The following is a 17,170-nucleotide window of genomic DNA, read 5'->3' as shown; positions in this document are numbered from 1 at the left end:
GTTCATCCTTGATGCAGCAGATAATCCACCTGTAGAGTCTGATAATTGTGAAATAAAATAGCTGCTGATGTTCAGTCAGAGTGGATCAGTGTCTGTGGATGAAATGTTGCTCCATGGCTCCATCTAGTGGACTGATAGTAGAAGTACAGCAGCTGATGGCAGCTTCCTCTGCCTCTCACTGCTGTCTGACTGCATTCAGCTGATATGAAGCAGAGAAGAAGAGCCAATCAGAGGAGGAGCAGCTGATCTTTTTCCAGCACTAAGGATGTAAAGGATGATCAGAGTTGATGATCAGATGAATGATGTGTGTTTCCTCTGCAGGTGAAGGTAGAAAGTGTGTGTGAGCTGATGTGGATGTGAATTCAGCAGCATGGATCAGCCTGAGGACAGAGAGGAGGGAGTCCCTCCCTCTAAAAGCACTCTGTGTGGGGAAGCTGAGAGCCAGAGCCACGCTCAGAGGTGAGATCAGCATCTCTAAGTGTCCAGAGCCCTTTTCACACAGCGTTCTCACTATATCAGGCCAGAAGAGACCAAGTGGTCCTGAAGCTGCTGCTGGTCCTCTTTGCTGCTTCATCCAGACTGAACACAGCAGCTCAGCTCAGTTAAACAGGTCCAGAATGTGGGCTGGTATGAAAGCAGAACCTCACAGAATGTGTTTTGATCTTAATGTTTCTGTTAGCATCCATCAGAGACTGAAACCAGAACCAGAACCAGAACCCAGCTGTGTGTCCTTTAAGAGCAACAGGTCAAAGGATCTTCCTTTTACCTTCAAATCTCCTGGACCTGCATCCTCAGAGAGGTGAGCTGTATCTAACTGCTGTAACTGTAGAAACTGAGTCAGTCTGAAATGTTTTTATTCCAACATGTGTTTAAGGTGAGCTCAGCTCTTTTCCCACATTTCTATGTTCATATGTGAAGCGGTGTGTGTTGGATGTTCTCCAGAACCACAGCAGTGAAAGTGGAAAGAATGGATGTTGGTGGAGGCGTCCTGGATGCTGCTACATCATGTTTAACAGCTCTGATCTGTTTGCTTTTGTTCCTCATTGATTAGTCGCCATCATTAAACACTTTTCTCTGCTTAAAGTCAAAGATTTAGTTTGGACTGGAGCTCACTCTGATTGGTTCTCTGTGGTTCTGTAGAACATGGTTTTATTCCTGTTCACTAGTAAAAATCCCTGAACCTAAAACTTCATTATGATACAAAAATATAATTATCATTATTTTTCCTACATATTGATGTAAGTAGTATTTAAATTAGTTAAATTAATACATTTGGAAAAAATCAACCATTTATTCCATTTGGAGTTCAGTGAATTACTTTGAAGATGAACGTTTCCCTGAAAATGTTATTGTTGAACCTTCCCTTAAAACAAATAATAAATGATTTATTCAAACCTTGGCAAAATAAACACAAATAAATTAATCCATTTAATTTCCTTTAACATTCTGGTTAAAAATCTCTAAACTGGACATAAAGGAAGGAGGCGTGCCGACCAGGACAGCCCCACAGGGTCCAGAGCCTCCATCTTCTCAGGATGAATCTCCTTCATGCCTATGGCATTGACAACAGGAAGCGTTTTAACTCCTTCACTGACCACAGAGAAACTGATGGACTCACTTTCCTCCAAGGACTAGGACTCTGCCTCCTCCATGGAAGACATGGTGACCACATGGAGGAGATCCTTGGAGCGCTCCTTCCATCACCCAACAAAATCCTAACTCCAGGTCTGCAGTCCCCCCAAACCAGACAAAGCCGGGGACGGACTGTCCTGTCCCTTTTGGACTCATCAGTTTTCAGAACCTCTTCAAGGAAAACTGGAAGTTTTTGAGTTTCCCTACAGCCACCAGAATGAACTCTGGGTAATCCTAAAGAAGGTCCAGCCCCTCTGCAGGAGTTTGTTTCCAGAACATGAGCTGTCCATGGAGTCCAAACATCCAGCTGGTACCAGTGGACCTCCTACACCAGTTCTGGTTCCTGACCCACCAGTGAGATGAACCTCCAGGTCCCTGGATCCAGGTCATTATCCCAGGAATTATAACTCCCAGGTCCCCGTTCTCCCCTGTTACCCAGCTCCTATAGAACCCAACCTCCCTGCAGATGGAGGCCCACACAGAGAGGGTTCTGTAGCTTCTTGGAATTGGGTCACTCCAAGCTCAAGAAGTCAAGGCATCGACCATTAGACTCCAACTTCTGAACCCCTCCTGACCCCGACCCTGCAGGCCTGGCTCCAGGGAGGTGTCGGATAGCTCTTTGTCTGATCCTCTCCTTAGATCAACATGCCATGGAGACCAACCAGCTCAGAACATCATGGTCCCAGCATCTCAGGAACCAACAGAACTCTCCACCACGTTGAGGTGGGAATTCTGCTAGAAGAGTCTGGATGTGAGAAACTCACCGACTTCCAACACATTTCCTGCATTTTCCCCCAGCTGACCTCTGGACTCATGGAAGAAACAGCCACCTAGCTGCAGTCTGGATCAGTCAGACTGAGGCGGTTCTGGAAACCAGAACACATCAAGGACCATAGATACTGGGGAGACCAGGAGATGATTAGTGGAAGAACGTCTGCTTCTCATCAGAAATGATATTCCATCCAACATCATGGAGCCTAATATAGTTTTAGGCTGTAGCTACCAGAGCAGCTTTGGTTCACATCAGTTTATTTCTAAAGCTCTGATTCACAACAGATGTTGTCTATAGATACTTTACAAAACATCCAGTTTAGACACAGAAATTTACATTCAGTCCAGTTTCATCATTTAGATTCAAGTTAAATTTAATCCTAGATAGAAAACAATGTAGTCAGGTTCAGCTTTGAATTTCTATTGTGTGAATAAATGAAGCTGACAACTCATCACAAGATGATTTTAGTCAGTGAATCTGCTTAAAATGGAGAAAACTGTCAGTTCTGACTGGTGGGCATCCAGCTGCTTCACTTCCATTATTGATCAGGTATCTAGAACAACCTCTATTCTGGACTCAGCAGTGGATCAGCTTTGGTTCCACCTCAGTATGTTACAAACACAACACCAAGACTTAATGAAGCTCCATCAGAACCTCCTTGATGGTCTGAGTGAAAAGGACTCAGGATTCTCCTCCATGTCAGAGGACTAACATCACCAAACTGTCCTATCAGTCATTTCTAACCATCAGGATGGTCTCAGAAACAGTAATTTCTGCTCTTTAGACCAGGCTGGACATTATTCAGGAGGATCAATGATCAGGAACATGGTGGAGGATTGGATCGGTTCTGATGGAACCAGTTAGAACATCAAGTTAATGATCTGTCTGCTTCTGTTGTTTCACAGCTCTTTATCATATAATCAGACATGTTTTAAAAAGTAATTAAAACTCTACAAATGTGTTAAAATACATTTTCTTTTGACAGGATTGTTGAGAGACTGATAGGTAAACATCAACCAGAACCAGAACCAGAACCCAGCTGTGTGTCCTTTAAGAGCGACAGGTCAAAGGTTCTTCCTTTTACCTTCAAATCTCCTGGACCTGCATCCTCAGAGAGGTGAGCTGTATCTAACTGCTATAACTGTGGAAACTGAGTCAGTCTGAAATGTTTTTATTCCAACATGTGTTTAAGGTGAGCTCAGCTCTTTTTCCCACATTTCTATGTTCATATGTGAAGCGGTGTGTGTTGGATGTTCTCCAGAACCACAGCAGTGAAAGTGGAAAGAATGGATGTTGGTGGAGGCGTCCTGGATGCTGCTACATCATGTTTAACAGCTCTGATCTGTTTGCTTTTGTTCCTCATTGATTAGTCGCTATCATTACACACTTTTCTCTGCTTAAAGTCAGAGATTTAGTTTGGGCTGGAGCTCACTCTGATTGGTTCTGTTCCATGTTAATGAGCTAACTGGACTGTTTAGTCCCTCTCCCATATTCATAGTGATTGAATCAAATCCAACATGGAACCAACTGGACTTTCTTTCTTTCTTCCTGAACCGTTTCCTCGTCGTATCTGAAGGTCTTCCTTAGTTTTAGTGACTGAGGAGTTTCAGTTCTTCTCAGCTGGAGCTGGAACAATCACTGGATAAGAACCAGAGACTTGGTGTGTTCCCTCACAGGAGTTTAGAGCTGCAGCTGTTCTTCAGCTCTTAAATATCTCAATGGATTTATTACATTTCAGTTGAGCTTCAGACAAGTTAGCAGAACTGCAGCAACTCATTAAAATGGGTCCAGAAATGCTCTGGTCTAAACGCTTCTCTAGATTTTTCTTCAACATTTTTATTGTTACATTGGGAAACTAATAAAATCCTGATTTCACTGCAAGGAATCATGTTGTGATATTTTAGCCAATCACCAGCCCTAGTATGGACCGGTCTCCTCAGTCGGGGTCTGAGGTTCTGGAAATGACCCGTTACATTTCTTTAAGAGCCAAGAACAGAAACCCAGTTCCTCCCAGTGAGCTCTCAGATGTTCCAGTTCTAGCTGCAGACAGAGGTTTGATCCGTTATCTCCAGAAATCAGCTGCCCTGTTCTGATGAAAACACCTTCATGTCTTCATGTCTGGAGTGCTGATGCTGATCAGGAGGTTTTGCTGCTCCCTGGCTCCATGTCAGACTAACAGTGGATCACATTTCCACGACCCACTGGGAAATACCTGGTAGAACCTGTCTGACCCATCAAGACTTGGTTCCTGTGTGCGTTGTGAGAGCAGTTTAGCAGGGAAGGAAAGCTTCATCCTGTGGTTGGTGGAACCAAGCTGAGCTGAAGTGGACTGCTGTGCAATTATACACTGTTTAAAGTTATTGAATGTTTAATAAATAAATCTGTCTGTTAGGTATTATCTGGTGGATATCAGCTGTTAAGCTGATATGAAGACAATGGTTGACAGGGATGAATTTGAGCACTAGCTATCTTTTAACAGCAAACCCTGCACACTAGGCTAGTGAAACTTAATTAAAACTACTAAGCAAAATGAAGATAAAAAGAAGCTAAGGAACTATTTACATGCAAAGAACACAAAAGACAAAACAAAGTGGTGATCATCATCAGAATAATTCAGTGAATCCTGGTTGACTGCAGATCTGAGTTAGAGAACATGGAATGGAGTTAAATTAGCTTAACTAATTTAGAAAACATTTGGCATGTGTTTCAACCCATTCACAATGCAAATCCCGAGTTACACAAAACATTATTTGACGAAATAACATTTTAAAGAATGATTTGCTCAGTAAAATCATTTCCTTTAGGAGCGCTTGTTTTTACCAATGAGATTATACCTCCAGGAGGTAGGGGTCGCTGTAGCGATGGGGTCACTAAAATCGGCTAATCTAAAGTTATACAAACGTCTTTAAATCAACCATAATATTCAATATTAATGCAGGAATAACACTCGGATCGAAACAAACAAGCCTTAGTCTTTAAATGACCATATTTGAATAACCGGAAATCGGAAATTGCCAGAAGCTAAGTAGCATTTTGGCTAGGGGATTTTCGGCACTAACTTTAAAGACTTTAGCTTTATTTTAGTCATAATGAGTAGGCCGGATATATATGAACATTAATATCTCTGACGGGGCAGCGCGGTCCCACACACACACACACACACATTCGTGTAAGACCTACGGAGTGAGGACCGAGTGAAAGGACTCACAAAGTGAGGACCGGTAGTTCTGAGCTACTTAGAAAGATAACAGTTTTATTTTCTGTCACTAGGTGTCACAGACACACAATACACCACTTCAGATTTTGCAAAAGAATTAAATTACCAAAAAAAAATTTTACCATCAGTGTGAGGAGCGAGGAATTCAACCAACTTTTTTGACATTTTAAGTAATTAAGAAGTAAATGTACTTAAGATTTGAAAACAAACATGTTTATTACGTTTTACTGATTAATGCACTGAAGAATAATCCAATGCTGTACTAAAAATGAAAGCTTGAGGTTGTGTGGCTCTGATTTATTACCCCCTGATAAATTAACAATTTTAACAAAATAATCCATTGTACTTTGAATAATGTTTATTTTAGAAACGAAGCATTTTTTGTGGACATTAGCAGAGCCTAACAACTGTTGTTCCTAATCTGCAGCATGAATTCCTCTTGCACATTGCAGAATGCACATGCATGACTGTGATTGGATAATAGCTTGAAGGGCCATCTGCAGGTTGTGAATGTTGTAAAGTTCAGGGTCAGGGAGGGGTCACTCAGTGGTTGCTGGCTCAGACTTAAGCCTGAGATGTTTTCTGTAAAAACAGGTATGACTTTGCAGTCACTTTTATTCTAGGGGCATATTGTTTAGGATTCCTTTTTAGTTTTTCTGTATGATTATTTTTAATTTAGTTGTCATTGGTATAAACATATTTTTGTTTATATACAATAAACATGCTGTACTGCCCTAAAAAGCTCAATTTCATTAATTTATAGAAAAAGGTTAGTGTCATAATTTTAACCGAGGCTGTCATATCTTTCATCATAACAGCAATTCCTCTTTACACATTTTTTAAACGGCAAAGAAATCTACTGTCCAAAATGTTAAAACTCAGGAATCCAAAATTAAAATTATTACTTTACAGGAAGAAAACAAGATACACTATGATTTCTTAAATATCTGCCCATAATAAGCATTAATTGGTCCCCAAGGTCATTTGATATAGGGCTTAAAGTGATACCAGCAAGATCTTTGAACGGAGTCATGATGGAAAATCCGCCATTTCGTGAAACACTTGTTTTGCCGTCCTGCTGCAGGTGGGAGAAGTTTTTGCAGGAATGCATGGTACCATTTGTAGGGAAATGGTACCATTTGTAGGGGAAGGCTTTCTGTTAGGCATATGTTGAAAGCAAATACTCTCTTTCGTCAAAAGCTTAAAAGCTAACTTTTTCTGGGGCCGAGTGGAGGGCAGCAAGCGAACAATTGGAGCATGCACAGAAGGTTGAAAACGGGTTCTCTCAATGTCCGAGAGAGACATTTGCCATCTAGCCTCTGAACCTGCTAGGACCGGGTTGGAGGCCAAAAAAGGCCCACCCATAGCGTCACCAACTTATGGAAAGTGGATTTAAATAATTTTTTGGTCAAAAGTTCAGTTTTGGTTCAGATTTGGTGAGGCTTTGTGACTGAAGGAGGCCAATCTTACTGCTGACCTTTTGTGACCTTTGAGGTTTTTCCCCATTTTGAGGCACTTTTCAGTGGAGGATTTTGATAACTCTCACAGTGTAGCACCTCCTGGCAATGCAGGAACACAACCCCGTTAGCGGCTTAGGACAGTCATGTTTCTAAACCTAAGTAGCTGTAGGAAGGTTCCTGTGCTCCAATGATGCACCAGAAATGGGAGTGTGTTTGACTCGGCTGCTAGGGCTAGGAAGATCCGATCTGGAATGTGTGTGTTACAGTTTTTAAGAGCCAATTAAAACAAGACCTCCATTTTCTCCATAACCTGTTGGCAAGTGCCAGAACTCAACCCTACCATGACGACTGAGGCCTTTGAGGCTTTCTATTAGGCATAGGCTGGAAGCAAATACTCTCTTTTTTCAAAAGGTTAAAAGTTATCCTTTTCTGGGGCTGAGTGGGGGGCAGCAAGTGTACAATAGGAGCATGCACAGAAGGCTGAATAGGGGTTCCCTCAATGTCAGAGGGATAAATTTGCCGTCTGGCCTTTGAACCTGTTAGGGCCCGGTTGGAGGCCCAGAAATTACCCACCCGTTCCCGTAGTGCCACCAACCTGTAGAAAATGGCATTAGTTCCCTTTTGGTCAAAAGTTCAGTTTTGTCTAAGGTTTGGTAAGGCTTTTGTTACTGAAGGAGGCCAGTCTGACTGCTGACCTTTTGTGACCTTTCAGGTCATTCCCTTTTCGAGGCACTTCTCAGTGAAGGATTTTGATTAATCTCACAGTGTAGTTTCGCCTAGTAATTGTCAAGGTTTGTTTATCGATGAACTCAGGACGCACACACGGAACTAAAAGTTTGAATCTTTATTGAAGGAAATATGCTGGGTGGTGAGTGATGAAGACCTGAGGTTCAGGACTGCAGAAGGTCAGGGATGTAGATGATGGCAGGAGCTGACGACCCGAAGTGAAAGAGAGTCACAACTATCCAGGCAGCCGGGAATGCTCAGAACTGCTCGGCTAGCAGGCCCCGTAGCCACAACAGGTTAGCAGTTCGTTGGAGACACCAGGGCACAGAGCTGAGCTTCTCCAGGGTGGCTAGTCAGGTTAGCAGAACCTTGGAGACACCAGGACACAGAGCAGAACTTCTCCAGGGACAAACAGCAGAGTATCAGTCTAGAGAAACTGGAAGGACTAACCTTAAACAAGAAAAACAATTCTTCTGAGGCAAAAACGGGGACTGGCATGGAGAGGTGTGGAATGATGACGGCCCAGTGCTGAACTGAAGGCAGAGGGAGGTTTAAATAGAGCACTTCACAGGTGGAACAAGGGTCTGGCTAATTGACTGGTAAATTGTTAACAGGTGTGACTGACTGCTGAGGAGGTGAAGTGATGATGACAGAAAATAACTGATGACAATGAAAACTAACAATAAATAAAGTCAAACCTAACCCACATGAGATGAAAAAATGAAAATAACAGAAAAATGAAGTTAAACCAGAACTCAACCATGACATTACCTCCCCCCCAAGGCCGGACTCCGGACGGCCTAAAATCAAACAAAACAAACTACAAAGTGACCGAACCAGGGTGGGTGGAGGGAAAGCAGGATGGCGGGCAAGAGTCATAACCAAGCTGATCTAACCTGGGTGGGTGGAGGGAAGGTAGGATGGTGGGCTAAAATCAAACCAAAACTACCCACTAGGGCGAACTAAAAAGGATGCTGGTAGGCAAAACAAAAGGCGTCTAACCGACGTTGACAGGCGAACATCGCCACAAGGCTAATGAGAAGGAACAGGCGTTGGACAACGCTAATGGGAAGGAACAGGCGTACGACAACGCTAATGGGAAGGAACAGGTGTACGACAACGCCAGAGGGAAGAAACAGGCGTACGACAACGCCAGAGGGAAGAAACAGGCGTACGATAACGCCAGAGGGAAGGAACAGGCGTACGACAACGCTAATGGGAAGAAACAGGCGTACGACAACGGCAGAGGGAAGAAACAGGCGTACGACAACGCCAGAGGGAAGAAACAGGCGTACGACAACGCCAGAGGGAAGAAACAGGCGTACGACAACGCCAGAGGGAAGAAACAAGCGTACGACAACGCCAGAGGGAGGAACGGGCGCACCACAGCGCCAAAGGGAAGGAACGGGCACACCACAGCGCCAAAGGGAAGGAATGGGCGCACCGCAGCGCCAAAGGAAAACCCGCCGGGGCGTGAGGGAAACGCCGGGGCGCAAGGGGAACCGGAAAACCTAACACTATAGGTACCTGAAGGTATCTAAACACGCCGAGAAAACTGGATTTAAATGCCAAGAATCTAAACACCAGGGAACCAAGAAATCTAAACACCAGGAGTCTGAGGGCGTCCTAACACGCCGGGAACACTATATCTAACGCCAGGAATCTAAACACCAGAGAACCAAGAAATCTAAATACTAGGTGACAATGGCGTCTAACACGCCGGAAAACACAAATTCTAAACAGGATTCAGAGGGCGTCCTAACACGCCGGAAAACCCAGGAAACCTAAATGCCAAGGAAACTAAGGGCGTCAAAACACGCCAGGGGACTAAGGAGCTAGGAGGCCAAAAATAAGACTAAGGAAGTACTGGGACTTAAGGAGCGCGGGGAACCTAAAGAGCGCTGGGAAACTAAAGATCTAAACCAAAAACTAGAAAACCAGGCATAAACTAACCTATAGAACAAAACAAGAAAACTAGGGCAGGGATAACAAAAGAAAAACCGAAGCAAAAACTAGAAAATCAAAATAAAAAACTAGGGAAAAAAAAGATCAAGACATTCAAGAAAAACTATAAAACTAATGCAAAAACCAAAACAAAGAAACTAGGGCAGGAACGGGTAAACTAATGTAACACTAGATAACTAAAGCTAGAACAAAAACAAAAACTGAGAGAACAAGGCAAAAAACTAGGATTCTAAAGAAATAACCAAAGCAAAAACCGGAAGACTAAAGGCAAACCTGGAACACCAGAACTGAGGTGGAAAAACAAAAGAAAATAGAAACTCAAGTACTCCAAGAAAAACAAAGAACCCCCTAAATAACTCTAAAACCCCAAAAATCCTAAGTAAACCAAAACTGAAATCGAGCCCAAAAAAATAACAGAAGGTTCTGGCCTTAAGGGCTCAGGCAAGACGGCTGCTAAGCCAAAAAAGAAAAAGTCTTCGTGGAGGTCGTCCTGGACGAGGCAGGCGGCGGAGCAGCATCGCCCGATTAAACCCTCGAGGAGGGCGGCCCCGACAAGGCAAAGTCAAGCGGCTTGGAGTCCGCAATCTGCGGCTCCGGCCGAACAGGAAAGTCAAAGGCGGGCGCCGTGGTGGACGGCCTCGACGAGGCAAAGTCGAGCGGCTCGGAGTCTGCAATCTGCGGCTCCAGCCGAACAGGAAAGTCAGAGGCGGTCGACCCTGGCCAGACGAACAAGGAGCGGGAGTTACATCACCTGAGGACCCGGACTGGTGCGAAGCAACTCCCTCGGTGACTTCGAGCTGACGCGGAGCACCTCCGTCGGCAGTTTCGGACGGCGACAAAATAAATCCTTCGATGGCTTCAGAGAGTGCCGCCGGGAAACAGGCTTCAGCGGAAACCAAGATTGGAGACGGATCCTCCTGGACCCGCTCGTGGGACGTGGGCTGAGGCAAAGCGGCTCCCTCGGAGGCCTCGGGCTGAGGCAAAGCGGCTCCCTCGGAGACCTCGGGCTGAGGCAAAGCGGCTCCCTCGGAGGCCTCGGGCTGAGGCAAAGCGGCTCCCTCGGAGGCCTCGGGCTGAGGCAAAGCGGCTCCCTCGGAGGCCTCGGGCTGAGGCAAAGCGGCTCCCTCGGAGGCCTCGGGCTGAGGCAAAGCGGCTCCCTCGGAGGCCTCGGGCTGAGGCAAAGCGGCTCCCTCGGAGGCCTCCTCTTGAGCCTTGACGGACCCTCCGCGCCGGTGGTTCTGCTGTCTTCGCCGGAAGGGGACAGATGAGGAATCAGGGGCAATCTCGGGGGTGGCAGCTGGCCAGCAGGGCAGAAGGTCGTCTCGGTCATCCTAGTAGAACTCCCACAGCTGGCTCTCCTTGATGTGTGGGGCTCTGCTAGGTGGAACGATGAGCCTCACTCGAGGGGCCAGCTGCGAGTCATGGAGGTGATGACCGAGACGACGAGAGGCTGAGCGGCTTCTCTCCCTGGCCTCCGGGGTAGCTGTATCAACGCCCACGTGAACCACGGGGGAAGTGGAGTCGACCCGGATCGGTGGCGCAGGGTCCCGGGCAGAAGCCATCTTGGTGTACCTCTCCCTCATCTGGCGTTCACACATCTCCACATATGCGAGGATGTCCGGGTCGTCAACTCCTGCAGGTAAGCCCCGCATGGCGCCTGAGTTCACCCTTTGACTGGGTCGTACTGTCAAGGTTTGTTTATCGATGAACTCAGGACGCACACACGGAACTAAAAGTTTGAGTCTTTATTGAAGGAAGTATGCTGGGTGGTGAGTGATGAAGACCGGAGGTTCAGGACTGCAGAAGGTCAGGGATGTAGATGATGGCAGGAGCTGACGACCCGAAGTGAAAGAGAATCACAACTATCCAGGCAGCCGGGAATCCTCAGAACTGCTCGGCTAGCAGGCCCCGTAGCCACAACAGGTTAGCAGTTCGTTGGAGACACCAGGGCACAGAGCTGAGCTTCTCCAGGGCGGCTAGTCAGGTTAGCAGAACTTGGGAGACACCAGGGCACACAGCTGAGCTTCTCCAGGGCGGCTAGTCAGGTTAGCAGAACTTGGGAGACACCAGGGCACAGAGCTGAGCTTCTCCAGGGTGGCTAGTCAGGTTAGCAGAACCTTGGAGACACCAGGACACAGAGTAGAACTTCTCCAGGGACAAACAGCAGAGTATCAGTTTAGAGAAACTGGAAGGACTAACCTTAAACAAGAAAAACAATTCTTCTGAGGCAAAAACGGGGACTGGCATGGAGAGGTGTGGAATGATGACGGCCCAGTGCTGAACTGAAGGCAGAGGGAGGTTTAAACAGAGCACTTCACAGGTGGAACAAGGGTCTGGCTAATTGACTGGTAAATTGTTAACAGGTGTGACTGACTGCTGAGGAGGTGAAGTGAAGATGACAGAAAATAACTGATGACAATGAAAACTAACAATAAATAAAGTCAAACCTAACCCACATGAGATGAAAAAATGAAAATAACAGAAAAATGAAGTTAAACCAGAACTCAACCATGACAGTAATGCAGAATACAACCGCATTAGCCATTATGGACTTTCATGTTGCTAACCCTAAGTAGCTGTAGGAAGGTCATAGAAAGTTGGGCTCTACCTACTTTGTAGAAGCTATAAGGGGGAAGCTGCACAACAAATGCGGGCTACATTGGACAATGCGTCTCTGTGTCATGATGTCAAAGGTAAATTTTTTGCCCATTTTTGCCCCTGCCACGCCCAGACAAAATGGTCCAGTGATACCAAACTCTCAAAATCCACTCAGGCTAATGCTCTGAACAGCATTTTTGAAAATCAGCCCTCTACGACAAACTCAACCAATTTTGTCAACCCTAAATGATACAGGTAGGTTTGTAGGAGAACCAAAAGACACTTTGCTACTGAAGAGACACCTGAGAAAATTGTACTTAATATAGAGCCACCTAGATTTCCAAGCACATTCCAGGCTGCAAGAGAAACATGCCCTGCGAATTTGGAGTCTGTAACTGCTCCAGGGCTGAGGGACTGTTGTTTAAATGCTCACTAAAGTAATACTATTCAGTAACATGTCCAAAATGGAGTGTGTTTGTTCTTTTGAGGATTTCTTGGCACTGTTGAAACAAGGCTAATCAGACCATCAAAACAACACCAACCATTTCCTAATTAGCCACTTCTATATCCCACAATTAATTTATCATAATTTCAATTAGACCATAAAAGGGCCCTTTAATACATTTGAATGTAGTCAAAAAGGAACTTAAGGCCTCTCAGAATGAGTGTGTTTAAACCCATTGCTTCACACTGCAGAGTCTGATCTGGACATGCTTGGTACCGTTAAAAAGCCTAAATGGGGTGATGGACGTCGGAGGCCATCATTTGTTATGTGCCATCCTCTATGAGTCCTTAAATATCCTCCCATAATACGCATTAATTGGTCCCCAAGGCCGTTTAAAATGGGGCATAAACTGGTACCAGCAGGAACTTTGAATAGAGTCATTAGGGAAGATCCGCCATTTTGCGAAACACATTTTGCGAAAGGGGAAGAGCTGACCAAGAGACTGTTACATGCATGATCTTGTAACTATATCCTACAGCTTGCACAATGGTCCATCGCTGTGCTCAACTGCCTCACCAGGAATGGGAGTGTGTTGGACCCTGCTGCTGGGGCTAGGAGGATCCGATCTGGATGTGCGTGTTACAGTTGTCAAAAGCCTGATTAGACGATTAAAACGAGACCTCCCCTTTCTCTATAACCTGTTGGCAAGTGCAAGAACTCAACCCTAACATGACGACTGAGGCCTTTCAGGCTTTCTGTTAGGCATATGTTGAAAGCAAATACTCTCTTTCGTCAAAAGCTTAAAAGCTAACTTTTTCTGGGGCCGAGTGGAGGGCAGCAAGCGAACAATTGGAGCATGCACAGAAGGTTGAATAGGGGTTCTCGCAATGTCCGAGAGAGACATTTGCCTCTGAACCTGCTAGGACCGGGTTGGAGGCCAAAAAAGGCCAACCCATAGCGTCACCAACTTATGGAAAGTGGCATTAAATAATTTTTTGGTCAAAAGTTCAGTTTTGGCCCAGATTTGGTGAGGCTTTGTGACTGAAGGAGGCCAATCTAACAGCTGACCTTTTGTGACCTTTGAAGTTTTCCCCCTTTTTGAGGCACTTTTCAGTGGAGGATTTTGGTTAATCTCATAATGTAGCATCTCCTGGTATTGTGCAACACAACCCCATTAGCGGCTAAGGACTGTCATGTAGCTAAACTGAAGTAGCTGTAGGAAGGTTCCTGTGCTCCACAGATACACCAGAAATGGGAGTATGTTTGACCCGGCTGCTACGGCTAGGAAGCTCTGATCTGGATGTGCATGTTATAGTTGTGAAAAGCCTGATTCGACGATTAAAACGAGACCTCCCCTTCCTCCATTACCTGTTGGCAAGTGCCAGAACTCAACCCTAACATGATAACTAAGGCCTTCTATCAGGTATAGGCTTGAAGCAATGACTCTTTTTCATCAAAAGCTTAAAAGCTATCTTTTTCTGGGGCTGAGTTGGGTGCAGCAATTGAACCCTAGGAACATGCACAGAAGTTTGAATAGGGGTTCAATCAATGTCAGAGACATCTGCTGTCTGGCCTCTGAACCTGTCAGGAGCCGGTTGGAGGCTCCTTGCACCATAACTCTAGGCACCATAGCGTCACCAACCCATAGAAAATGACACTAGATCCCATTGTGGTCAAAAGTTCAGTTTTGACCCAGATTTGGTGATGCTGTTACTGAATGAGGCTAATCTGACTGCTGACCTTTTGTGACATTTGAGGTTTTTCCTCCTTTTGAGGCACTTTTCAGTGGAGGATTTTGATTCATCTCACAGTTTAGCATCTCCTGGTAATGCGGAATACAACCTTGTTCTTACCATTTCTCAGTACAAGTTTCAAATATACGCTGTCTTTTCCTGCTCAATGGTCCTCCCGAGAGTTTAGAAGCCTTAATGAGCTGAGCTCTGCTTTCAGCCTGTCACCAGCCCGTTAACCCCATCATCCCTGCTGTTACCAGTCTGTTTTCATGTCTACTTGTTACCTGCTTCTCCAGGACTCTTCTGTCATCTACACATTGTTTAATTATATTACAAAAAATTTCATCATCATGTCTAGCTTGAATATCATGTTCCCTGTCTGGGCATTGAATAAGTCTGAAGGCATATAACAATTTTTATTTATGCATAAAGCCTGGAAATACATATTTGGTTGATACTTATTCAATCTATGTTTTGCCTACACTATAAAAAATGTACTGCCTTTATATTAAATAATAAACTGATCACTGAAAAAGGCATTCAATCTGGTAAGATTTGTCCAATTTGGGTGCAGTGCCAAAAGAACACCTATAGGGGGAGCAGTAGGGAACCAGTTTGGTGGAAACCTGAGTGCAGTTGCAGAACTATACACTAAAGGGACCTAGTGAGAAGAGAATTGTGAACCTTCAGACTCATTTCACATTAAAAATGAGGACCTTTTATAAAAAAGACAGAGTAACATCTATATGGCTAGTAGAGCTCATTACTATATGAAACATAGTGAGGACCAGGAAAATGTCCTCACTTCCCAAAATTGACCTCACTTTGTTGGTTAAAAACTGATGATGGTCCTCACTCTGACGCAAGAACAAACAAACACACACACACACACACATTCGTGTAAGACCTACGGAGTGAGGACCGAGTAAAAGCACTCACAAAGTGAGGACCGGTAGTTCTGAGCTACTTAGAAAGATAATGTTTTTATTTTCTGCCACTAGGTGTCACCGACACACAATACACCACTTCAGATTTTGCAAAAGAATTAAATTACCAAAAAAGTTTTTTACCATCAGTGTGAGGACCGAGGAGTTCAACCAACTTTTTTGACATTTTAAGTAATTAAGAAGTAAATGTACTTAAGATTTGAAAACAAACATGTTTTTTACGTTTTACTGATTAATGCACTGAATAATAATCCAATGCTGTACTAAAAATGAAAGCTTGAGGTTGTGTGGCTCTGATTTATTACCCCCTGATAAATTAACAATTTTAACAAAATAATCCATTGTACTTTGAATAATGTTTATTTTAGAAACAAAGCATTTTTGTGGACATTAGCAGAGCCTAACAACTGTTGTTCCTAATCTGCAGCATGCATTCCTCTTGCACATTGCAGAATCCACATGCATGACTCTGATTGGATAGTAGCTTGATGGGCCATCTGCAGGTTGTGAATGTTGCAAAGTTCAGGTTCAGGAAGGGGTCACTCAGTGGTTGCTGGCTCAGACTTAAGCCTGAGATGTTTTCTGTAAAAACAGGCATGACTTTGCACTCACTTTTATTCTAGGGGCATATTGTTTAGGATTTCTTTTTAGTTTTTCTGTATGATTATTTTTAATTTAGTTGTCATTGGTATAAACATATTTTTGTTTATATACAATAAACATGCTGTACTGCCCTAAAAAGCTCAATTTCATTAATTTATAGAAAAAGGTTAGTGTCATAATTTTAACCGAGGCTGTCATATCTTTCATCATAACAGCAATTCCTCTTTACACATTTTTTAAACAGCAAAGAAATCTACTGTCCAAAATGTTAAAACTCAGGAATCCAAAATTAAAATTATTACTTTACAGGAAGAAAACAAGATACACTATGATTTCTTAAATATCTGCCCATAATAAGCATTAATTGGTCCCCAAGGTCATTTGATATAGGGCTTAAAGTGATACCAGCAAGATCTTTGAACGGAGTCATGATGGAAAATCCGCCATTTTTTGAAACACTTGTTTTGCCGTCCTGCTGCAGGTGGGAGAAGTTTTTGCAGGAATGCATGGTACCATTTGTAGGGAAATGGTACCATTTGTAGGGGAAGGCTTTCTGTTAGGCATATGTTGAAAGCAAATACTCTCTTTCGTCAAAAGCTTTAAAGCTAACTTTTTCTGGGGGCGAGTGGAGGGCAGCAAGCAAACAATTGGAGCATGCACAGAAGGTTGAAAACGGGTTCTCTCAATGTCCGAGAGAGACATTTGCCATCTAGCCTCTGAACCTGCTAGGACCGGGTTGGAGGCCAAAAAAGGCCCACCCATAGCGTCACCAACTTATGGAAAGTGGCATTAAATATTTTTTTGGTCAAAAGTTCAGTTTTGGCTCAGATTTGGTGAGGCTTTGTGACTGAAGGAGGCCAATCTTACTGCTGACCTTTTGTGACCTTTAAAGTTTTTCCCTTTTTTGATGCACTTTTCAGTGGAGGATTTTGATAACTCTCACAGTGTAGCACCTCCTGGCAATGCGGAACACAACCCCGTTAGCGGCTTAGGACAGTCATGTTTCTAAACCTAAGTAGCTGTAGGAAGGTTCCTGTGCTCCAATGATGCACCAGAAATGGGAGTGTGTTTG

The 17,170-nt window shown here is 44.2% G+C and overlaps 1 long non-coding RNA gene across 1 annotated transcript; it reads left to right on the top strand.

Moving 5' to 3' along the window:
* Nucleotides 1-436: 436 nt before the first annotated feature.
* On the top strand, nucleotides 437-3,571 carry LOC118557223. The gene is made up of 3 exons (XR_004927719.1): nucleotides 437-459; nucleotides 680-799; nucleotides 3,390-3,571. It is a non-coding gene; the product is annotated as an uncharacterized LOC118557223 (long non-coding RNA).
* The last annotated feature ends 13,599 nt before the right edge of the window (nucleotides 3,572-17,170 follow it).

Source organism: Fundulus heteroclitus, chromosome 22, assembly GCF_011125445.2.
Source record: "Fundulus heteroclitus isolate FHET01 chromosome 22, MU-UCD_Fhet_4.1, whole genome shotgun sequence".
NCBI classification, from domain to species: Eukaryota; Metazoa; Chordata; class Actinopteri; order Cyprinodontiformes; family Fundulidae; genus Fundulus; species Fundulus heteroclitus.
The sequence above is the reverse complement of the archived record's forward strand: the minus strand, read 5'-3'. Positions and strand labels throughout refer to the sequence as shown.